The 10,709-nt window shown below is 51.0% G+C and overlaps 1 pseudogene; it reads right to left on the reverse strand.

Moving 5' to 3' along the window:
* Positions 1-8,690: 8,690 nt before the first annotated feature.
* Positions 8,691-10,224, reverse strand: LOC125508046 (annotated as a pseudogene).
* Positions 10,225-10,709: the final 485 nt, after the last annotated feature.

Below are 10,709 nucleotides of genomic sequence, written 5' to 3' on the forward strand. Positions count from 1 at the left end.
CCTATGAAACTCCTGAACCTTTCCGGTTATGCAATCAAGTGTTGGGGATATAGGGGAAGCATAATATCTCACCCAAACTAGCAAATCCTACATCCAGCTGTATCCATCCTTCAACACATAACCAAGCGATTCCAAAATGACACCGGTCTGTGATTTACAGCAAGTAGGCCTCTAAATGCAATGAAATGAACATGCTTCAGCACCCAAACAGGACAACAAAATACATGGCAGGGATGCACACAAGATGCTTAACAAAAGTCTAGCACTGAGCTACGGCCAATTCATCCATTAACAGGTTCAAACAAGCATGGCAAAAATGCAAATGGCAAACAGATCTCAGACTTAGTGAAATTAACACGTGTCTGGAATTTCAGATCAGGTAGCCCTCTTCGGAGCAACAAAACTACATGCTACAGGACCTGAACATGGCAAAGTAAAGCATGGCATGGAGCTACTCAAAGATCTTAACAAAAGTCCCTTAGTGACCTTGAGCCAAAAGGGATCAGAAAATACAATGACAAGCATGTGAACATAGCAAAAACATAATCAGTTTTCATACTTAGTGAAAACTGACACATGCTGAAATATAACTCAAGTAGGCATGTTTACGAGCTCGATACACTCACTACAGTGCAAGTCATGGCAAGACAAGCATACACCCATCAAGAAGGCACAAAATGCAAGCTAGACATGGCAAGAACAATAGCATAGCATGCACGGATCAACTACAACATCACCGGAAAAATTGCAAACAAGTTGACAATCTGCCCAGATTCACAAAGTAGCAAAAGTAGAGCTCGATTGACTCAAGCTAGGGTGCTCCATAATTGCAAACAAAGACATGGATGGATAGAGCACTATAATATTAACAAAACATCCTTATTGATCATCCTCAAAAGAGGCACGGATCACTAGGAAACAACAAGAACATATGGCATCATGAGATAAACAGATACATGACTTAGTGATATTACTAAGTCCGTGAAAACAGAATTAGCAAGTGCACCACTTTGCAAGCTTGCACAAGTCATCACACACATCCTAAAAATACATGGGTTGCACCTCTGGAAAGATGACAAAACCCTTAACAAAACACATGTAGAACTCACGGGCATATCATGCACACAATAATCATGGCAAAAATGACAAAAGTGCTAAACGGAGTAGCAGATCTGACAATTAACTCAAGTAGCCCTCTTCTAACAACATTTCGGGCATCAAGATGAACTCTAATGAAAATGATGCAATGGAATGAAATGATGTACTCTCTGATATGAACATTTTGATATGCTATATGCATGAATCAGAGCTACGGATGCAAAGTTACGGGGCCTCGAACAGGAGCATATGGATCAAGAATTTCGAGACTTGGACGAAATTTACCCCTAAGGTTTACTGTTCACCGAAACCGGATCTGGCGAAAACACTGTTCACGGCAGCGGATCCGGCGCTCGCCGGTGATGAGGACTCGCCGGAGAGGAGGGAGGGCCGGCCGGAGCGGTGGCGCTCGTCGGAGTGCTCCGCGGGGGCTGGAGCGGGCGGCGAGCGGCGAAGGCGGCGGCGGCCTGGCGCGTCGGGGCGGCTCGGTCGGCGGCCGGCGTCGGGCGAGGAGGCAGGGCGGCGCTGCGAGCGGCGGAGGCGGCGGGACGAGCCGGGTCGCGGGCGGCGGGGCGCGGGCCCGAGTGGCGGCGGAGAGGGCCCGCGATGGGCCGCGGCGGGCCGGCGGAGGAGGCGACGATGTGGGGCGCCGGGTTGCCACGTGGCGGGCGGCGAGTGGCTGGCGGCAGCGGCGCGCAGGTCGGACACGTCCGACTCGGCGCGGACGTTGTCCTGCGGCACGAGGAGGAGCGGATCTAGGGTTTCGGGGAGGGGGATCCGAGATATTTCGAGGAGGACCTATTTATAGGCATAGGAGGAGCTAGGAGAGTCCAAATGAGGTGCAGTTTTCGGCCACGCGATCGTGATCGAACGCTCTAGATGATGGAGCAGAGTTAGGTAGGTCTTGGGCCAAATTGGAGGGGTGTTGGGCTGCAACACACACGAGGCCTTTTCGGTCCCTCGGTTAACCGTTGGAGTATCAAACGAAGTCCGAATGATACGAAACTTGACAGGCGGTCTACCGGTAGCAAACCAAGGCCGCTTGGCAAGTCTCGGTCCAATACGGAAATGCTTAATCCCCACACATGAAAGAAAGTTAGAAATGACCACCGGAGGAGAACGAAGCACCGGAATGCAAAACGGACAACGGGAAAAATGCTCGAATGCCTGAGACGAGCACGTATGCAAATGCAAAGCACATGATGACATGATATGAGATGCATGACAACGACAACCACACACGGAGACAAAACCCAAACCCGAGGAAATAAATATAACTTAACGCCGGAAACGGCAAGAGTTGGAGTACAAATAGGGAAAGTTATATCCGGGGTGTTACACTTACGTTCCATTATATCGGCTAAGGTAGCACTAGGAGAACTACTGCGATTGTGCCCCAGTTGAGCTGGGCTAAGCACCTCAGTAGAGAAAGCTAAAACTGACCGTCATGATGAGGCGAGAGCTGGTCGCTGTTTGAGAGGTTTTCGAGACCCTAAAGACTTATGCCGCTTAGAGCGAGGAGTCGACTTTGTCCGGCCTAGGCGTGGATAGCGCCCCGAACTCGGTCTTCCGAACACTAGGGGCTTCGCCGAAATTTAAAATTATAGAATTATATGGCTAAGTGAGAGTGTTCAAGCATTATAGTCCGATTGCCTTGTTCGTTGTGTTGAGCGCCTCCCTCGAAGGACCCAAGAATGGGAAAAAGAGCTCTCATGTTTATCCCGAACACCCCAGCACTCGTGGCATGGGGGCAGAAGCCGATGACTCGCCATCTCTTAAATTTGATAAACGGCCGCACAGAAGGTAATATTTTAAATTCAAAAGCGTTGCTTAGCGCATATGAACAAGTTTTCAGCGTACAGGATCACAAATGCAAGTTTACTAAAAAATTACATCTTTGGAGCATTCATCCGCTATAAGGCGGGCACCATTCAGGACACCCTCATAATATGCTTCCGGAACGCGATGCTCCTTGCCTGACGGCGGCCCGTCCTTCACCAACTTCTCCGCATCCATCTTGCCCCAGTGCACTTTAGCACGGGCAAGCGCCCTACGGGCACCTTCGATGCAGACGGAGCGCTTGATTACTTCAAGCCATGGACAGGCATCCACCAGCCGCCTCACCAGCCCAAAGTAGCTACCAGGCAGAGCCTCTCCAGGCCAAAGCCGAACTATGAGGCCCTTTATGGCCTGTTCGGCCACCTTGTGGAGCTCGACCATTTGCTTCAGCTGGTCGCTCAAAGGCACTAGGTGTCCGGCCTCAGCATACTGAGACCAGAACACCTTCTCCGTCGAGCTCCCCTTCTCGGCTCGGTAGTAGGCGGCGGCATCAGACGCACTGCGGGGCAAATCTGCGAATGCTCCTGGAGAGCTGCGGACTCGGGTAAGTAACAAGTAATTCACTTTCACGTGCTTGCTTTGCATAATGAATGCCTTACCCGCCGCTATCTTCTTCATCGCTTCAATTTCTTGGAGGGCTTTCTGGGCTTCGGCCTTGGCAGACTTCGCGCTTTCGAGGGCTGCCGCAAGCTCGGACGCTTGCGTCTTTGAGTCAAGCTCCAAACTCTCGTGTTTTTTCACGAGAGCCTGGAGCTCTTTCTGCACCTCCTCCATCCGCGCCTCCTGCTTCCCTCTCTCTGTGCGCTCCGCGGCCGCTCTTTTTCGGCCTCGGACAGCGCTTTCTTAAGGGTTGCCACCTCGGTCGTGCCCCCCTATAATAGCACGTTGATCCTGTCATTTTTTGCAACCACATCTTCTCTATATACTTGCGCAAGGTATTACTTACCTTCCTTCTCCTCGAGTTGCCTCTTGGCATGGCCGAGCTCGTTCTCGGACCGCGCGAGGTTTTGCTTCAGCGTATCCACCTCCGCAGTCAGTGCGGCGGAGGCCAGCAGCGAAGCCTGCATACGCATATTGACTTGATTATGTTAGACTCCTGCGAATGTTATTAGATCCTCCATTCGGCTTTTCTTTCCGAACGCCGAACAGAGCATCAGGGGCTACTGTCTATGCGGTAATATTTTTACATATTCTTTACTTACCTCAAAGCCTGTTAGAAGGCTGACACAGGCTTCAGTCAGTCCGCTCTTGGCGGACTGAACCTTCTGGATCACCGCACTCATAGTAGTGCGGTGCTCCTCGTCGATGGAGGCGCCATTAAGCACCTCCAGCAAATTTTCCGGTGCCTCCGGTTGGACGGAGGTCACCGGCTCGGTAGGCTTGCTCCTCTTGGAAGGAGGCTGCCTACCGGAGTCCGGAACCGTTGAAGGTTCCGGCGCGGTGTCCGGCTCAAGGCCAGACTTGGAGCCCTTGGGGGTTCTATCCCCTTTACGCCTGGAGTCCGGGAGGTCGCCTTGCGGCGCCTCCAGGACCACCTCCTCCTGGCTTGGAACCTGTTGGGACGCCACCTCGGCGTCGTCCGTAGGGTGGGGGGAGGTAGCCGTCGGAAGCGAATTCACATCCGACGAATCCAGGGAGCCGCTCGACGACTCGTCGAGCCCGGCCTTGGGCGGACTGCATAGTCATATTCGGCGTAAGGAGGAGCTGTGCAAGAAAGGAACACTATGAATTGCTCTGGTGTCCGAATACTTACGATCTCGCCAGGGGCTTGGCCCTGTGCGGCCACTCCTCTTCGCCGTCGTCGGCGTTGGTGGAGTAGTCCGGAGGAAGGGTCTTCCCCTTCTTGGACCCTTCGGCCTCCCCAGTTGGGGCGGCCTTCCTTCTCTTCCCTCCCCCCGCTGGAGGGGGAGAGGTCTCTTCTTCCTCCTCCTCGTCTTCACGGAAGGAGTGCGTCTTGGAGTCGTCGGATGATGAATCCGACACCTCCAGGCGCCGGGCACTCTTTCGAGTCCCCGTGGCCTTCTTCTTGGCCTTCTTCTCCGGCACCACATAGGGTGCCGGAACCAGCAGCTTCGCCAAGCAAGCGTTCGCTGGGCCTTCGGGCAAAGGAGCCGGACAGTTGATCTGTCCGGACGTCTCCTGCCAATCCTGTCAAAGGTAAGGGAGTTTAGATCCCGCATGGAGTCAAACTATGAAAAACTAATACCGCACTAACGTGACGCTGCATGCTGAATCCGCGATCCTCGGTAGCGGATGCGGGGGCCTCGGCGCCCTTGAAAAGCACCTTCCAGGCATCTTCGTACATCGTGTCGAAGAGCCTGCTCAGAGTTCGGTGCTGCGCCGGGTCGAACTCCCACAGGTTGAAAGCCCGTTGTTGACACGGGAGGATCCGGCGGATGAGCATAACCTGGACTACGTTGACAAGTTTGAACTTCTTGTCCACCAGGGTTTGGACGCGTGTTTGGAGTCCGGTCAGCTCTCCTTTTTTACCCCACGACAGGCCCGTCTCTTTCCAAGAGGTGAGCCGCGTAGGTGGTCCGGATCGGAACTCAGGGGCTGCGACCCATTCAGGGTCACGCGGCTCGGTGATGTAAAACCACCCCGATTGCCACCCCTTTAGGGTCTCCACGAAGGAGCCCTCGAGCCATAGGACGCTGGGCATCTTGCCCACCATGGCGCCTCCGCACTCCGCCTGGGTGCCGCGCACCACCTTTGGCTTGACATTGAAAGTCTTGAGCCATAGGCCGAAATGGGGGCGGATGCAGAGGAAAGCCTCGCACACGACGATAAACGCCGAGATGTTGAGGACAAAGTTCGGGGCCAGATCGTGGAAATCCAGGCCATAATAGAACATGAGCCCCCGGACAAATGGGTGGAGAGGGAAGCCCAGTCCACGGAGGAAATGGGGGAGGAACACCACCCTCTCATGGGGCCTAGGGGTGGGGATGAGCTGCCCCTCTTCGGGAAGCCGGTGTGCAATGTCGTTAGACAAGTATCCGACCTTCCTCAGTTTTTTGATGTGTCCCTCCGTGACGGAGGAGACCATCCACTTGCCTCCCGCTCTGGACATGGCTGGAGAAAGTTGATGTGGGGTGTGCGAACTTGGGCGCTGGAGCTCGAGTGCACGGAAATGGATAGGCAAAGGAGGAAGAAGGCATGGATGAAAAGGTGAATCCTTATCCCCTTATATGGGCAGATGCGACTATGCGTCCCCACCAGCCTGGCAAAACTCGCTTATCTCCCAAGCGCCGTAATCAATGGCGCGGTTGGGTTACCCACGCCCGTATTGATGAGAATCCCGGAATACGGGGACACGATCTCTGCTTTGACAAGATGTGCCAAGGAAACTGCCTCGCTAAACGCGTTGAGGTGGGGCAGTAAAACGATTCGAATAAAGACTTGGCCGTGGTGTGATGTCACGCTACGGAATACGTTAGCAGATTAGATTTGTGTAAATATTATTCTCTCTATGGCAATATGTGGAAACTTATTTTGCAGAGCCGGACACTACCTTTGTGTTCAAAATCTTCTATGAAGTACTTGGAGGAGGAACCCGCCTTGCAATGCCGAAGACGATCTGCGCGCCGGACTCGTCGTCATTGAAGCCTGGTTCAGGGGCTACTGAGGGAGTCCTGGATTAGGGGGTGTCCGGATAACCGGACTATACCTTCGGCCGGACTCCTGGACTATGAAGATACAAGATTGAAGACTTCGTCCCGTGTCCGGAAGGGACTTTTCTTGGCGTGGAAGGCAAGCTTGGCGATACGGATATGTAGGTCTCCTACCATTGTAACCGACTCTGTGTAACCCTGGCCCTCTCCGGTGTCTATATAAGCCGGAGGGTTTTAGTCCGTAGGACGGACAACAATCATACCGTAGGCTAGCTTCTAGGGTTTAGCCTCCTTGATCTCGTGGTAGATCTACTCTTGTACTACCCATATCATCAATATTAATCAAGCAGGAGTAGGGTTTTACCTCCATCGAGAGGGCCCGAATCTGGGTAAAAACATCGTGTCCCTTGTCTCCTGTTACCATCCGCCTAGACGCACACTTTGGGACCCCCTACCCGAGATTCGCCGGTTTTGACACCGACAACCATGCCAGTGCGACCGCGCCATCCCGCAGATCTTTCCTTGGCGAGACTGAAAAGGCGAGAGAGTGTGAGACTACTCCGAGTGGGTTGAGGACAAAGCGCATCATAAGGGCATAAGGTTGAATCAGCTGGCGGGCGCTCCTCGCCTACTTGCAGAAATGGAAGTCGCACTCACGTCGGCCTTATCCTGGATATGGGACACACATGCGTTTGTCTACTGCGTGATTGTGGAAGTTGCGGCAGCCGAAGCCCTCCCCCCGCCTACGAGGTCGCTTTCAAGAGAAGGCGATCCCGTAGTTTAATTAGTAGAGAATTATAGTTTTAAAATTGTTCAAACCGTAGTTCTTATCTTTTTTGAATCCATTTTTGTAAATCCATGATGAACCCCTAGTACGGGAAAATTTCCATTATTGAGGTGGGCGACGAAGATATCTTCTAGCCACTGATAAACAGGTCCCATGGGGGAAAATCATATGGACCACACTTTATGTCGATTCAGAGTTTGCGTGTTGCCTCTCGAGCCTTCAAATGCATATGAAGCGCATTTTATATGCATTATGACGGTCATAAATATGATGACTCTAGAGTTACCTCCAAGCTTGAAAAGCCGCATCAGTTGTCCATCACAAAGGCTGAGAATTTTAGACTATTGAACACACCATCGCCGATGACACACCTCTTGCAATAATGAGGACAACACAACCATGAATACAGCCACTATAATTTGTTTTTCGACTATAGTTGATCAGGACATGATGGTCAAGTAACGAGACGGACTTTGGTTGCATTGTCCTCTCCAACATCGCTTTGGATCCAAGAGAAACTAGTTTAAATTTTGACAACTAAAAATGTTAACATTTTATCATCAATCTGCAAGCAGAAGCACCAAAATAAGTACATGAGCTTGTGAGTAACACCATGGCAAGTTTGAGAAACTGTCAGTGTATGATCCTAACATATATATACCTCAGCAAAGCTGAAAGTTCAGTATTAAAGGCACATATAAGAATGATCGTTATGGCCAACCAAAGCATACAGATTATACACCATCTCTGAAGAACATAGAAAGATCAGTATGGTTATTCCTAGTTCAAGAACATAGAAGGATCGCTACGGTGATAAAGGCCAGACGAGAAATATATCTGCACATGTAAAAAAAGCATCACCATCTCAAAAGTTTTTCCAGACAAAATTGACATCAATCATCTGTGCTCTCAAAATACACCAGGCCGAAAGTATGTTTTTTAGTAGAGGGCTCGACACATCATTTGTGGAATGCTGACCTCTCCTTCCATGGCGCACATCACCAAAGGAAAAATATTAGGCAGAGGGGAAGCTTGTTGGGTACTGGATCGAGATTTCCAGGATTGCTGTAACCAGAGATCTTGGTGACTCTGTTTTATTTGAACTGAATCGACGTTCACTGCATTTTCAGAAAACATCTAGAGGTAGTAGACAAGACAATGCGCCGAGCAATATATATGAGAATAAAAGTATAAACCGACTTCTAGGGAACTTGCACAGTGCGGCAATGCAGATCAATATTGACGCTTATACCTAAGTTTACAAGATCATTTACTCCACGATCACACACGTCATGAATCAAAAGTAAGACACACAAACTACGACCGGTCTCGGGAACCTCACATATACATATTATCGGATGTAATTACGCTTTCGAAGCAAGCTTGGCAATGAGCTCATTCAAAACAGAGGGATATGTGACTGTAATATGCTCCCAGTCACTGGTTGCCATTACTTCTTGCAAACTGGAGGGGGATTGGACTCCGAGGAAATTCAGGCATGCCTCCTTCAAATCGTGGCAATGGTGCTGCTCAGCTATCGCAAGTGTGGACGTCACCGAGCTCACATCCATGCACTCAGACAACCCCTCTTCACAGCAGAACTTGAGCCGTTGGATATCATATCTGTCCGCAGCTACAAGCAAGTCTTGCATCCATTGCATCCATGCTGCATAGACTTCTTCATCCAATTCTTGTTCTTCCTCATCTTCTGCCTCATGATTCTCCATCTTGGGAAATGAGTCTGTGTAGATGAAACTAAGCAAAGCCCTGAACACATTTGCTTCCATGTCTTCTATCTGTATGTCACACGTTGCAGCCCCCTCCTTCATGGGACCAAAGAGTTGTGCCATGAAGACTGGAGATCGGGCTGCAAGCACACATCGGTGTGCGGCGATTGTCTCGCCGCTGACATTGAATGTCACGTCAGCGCCTACCTTGGTTTCAAAGAGATGGTTCAAATGCTGCATCGTCGTCCTTGAGATGCTTTGACTGTTCAAGGGCATCTCTTCTCACAGCATCGTCGAAGCCCCTAATAGAATCATCGTCGGAGAAGCTGTGTGTTTGAGTTTCACGAATGCATATTGGATTTTGCCACTCAACCTGATCGACGAAACTAAACCCGAACCGCACATTCACGGGCTTGGCGACATCGTCATCGAGAAGGACAAGATGGAGGGAAACACAGTCGGCATTGTGCGAGCTGTCACCGTTTGGCGCGTAACTGATGCACCAGCGATGGCCTCCTACGACGAATGGGCGAGACATGACGCGCTTGCCATTGGGTAGCATCTCTTTTGTTTGCGTGTAGCCCTCCACCACAAACAGGTGGTAGCCGCTGGCCGCGCCGGCGTCGACGTCCGACGTGGTGGAAAGGCACAGCTTGCCGTTGGTGATGACAGATACGCCGGCGAATGGCATGACGGATCTGCAGATCAGAACAGATATAGCTCGAGTGAAACTAGTGAACCGAACATTGACATTTGTTAAAATTCCAGAGTTGAGATCGCGGAATTGAGGGGCCGAACCTGATCACGTCCCGCCGCCGCGCAACGGAGGAAGTTTCCGCTTGCATGCTCCCGCTTGTACTTGCCGCGTCGCGCCCGGAGGCAGCACGAAGACGCTGCGCGGCCCCCGAGCCGCCGGAGACACCCAGACGCCCGCGACCACGCGCCGCGCCGCTCGTCTGCTTTCTCTGCACCATGCTGCCCCGCCGAGAGCCGCCAGGGGCTCGTGGGTGCCTGCTTTTTTCTTTTTTGACTGAGGAGGCAATCGTGGGTGCTTGCTTTATTTTTTGGAGGCAAATCGTGGATGCTTGCTGAGAGTTAGGGTTTTGTCACTTAGCAGGTATTTGGGCTGATATGGACCTTGCAGTCTTTTTGTGCGGCCCATTTGCATTAAGCCTACATATATTGTGTAATTACTGCTTGCGAAAAGGAGTACTCGTTGCAAAGATCACCCCCATCTTTCCAGGTTGTGACAAGTGGCGCGCTGCATGTGCGCCACTTGTCGCAACCAGGAGTTTTCCTTTTTTTCGTAGATCCGTTTATTTAAAACATTTTATTTTTAAACTGTGCGTTCAAATCTTGAACCGTTTTCATTGTTGGATTCCTCGCGTCGAGATATTCAAAACTACATCCCATGTTGATAGGTTTTGATGAACTTTTTTTCACAAAAAAAATCGGTCAAAAAAAACAGGACAAAAAAGCCGAACGGGGAGCATGGTTTTTCCCATTTCGAAAGAGACACGCCCGTGCCTCTCGTGAAATCACAACCGTATCTCTCGCGGAGGCAAAACCGTGCCTCTCACGGAAGGAAAAAAGAAAAACACATTTTTTTCTTTTTCAGGGGGCACGGTCGTGCCTCTCGCGAAAGCA

The sequence above is a fragment of the Triticum urartu genome, chromosome 1, assembly GCF_003073215.2.
Source record: "Triticum urartu cultivar G1812 chromosome 1, Tu2.1, whole genome shotgun sequence".
NCBI classification, from domain to species: Eukaryota; Viridiplantae; Streptophyta; class Magnoliopsida; order Poales; family Poaceae; genus Triticum; species Triticum urartu.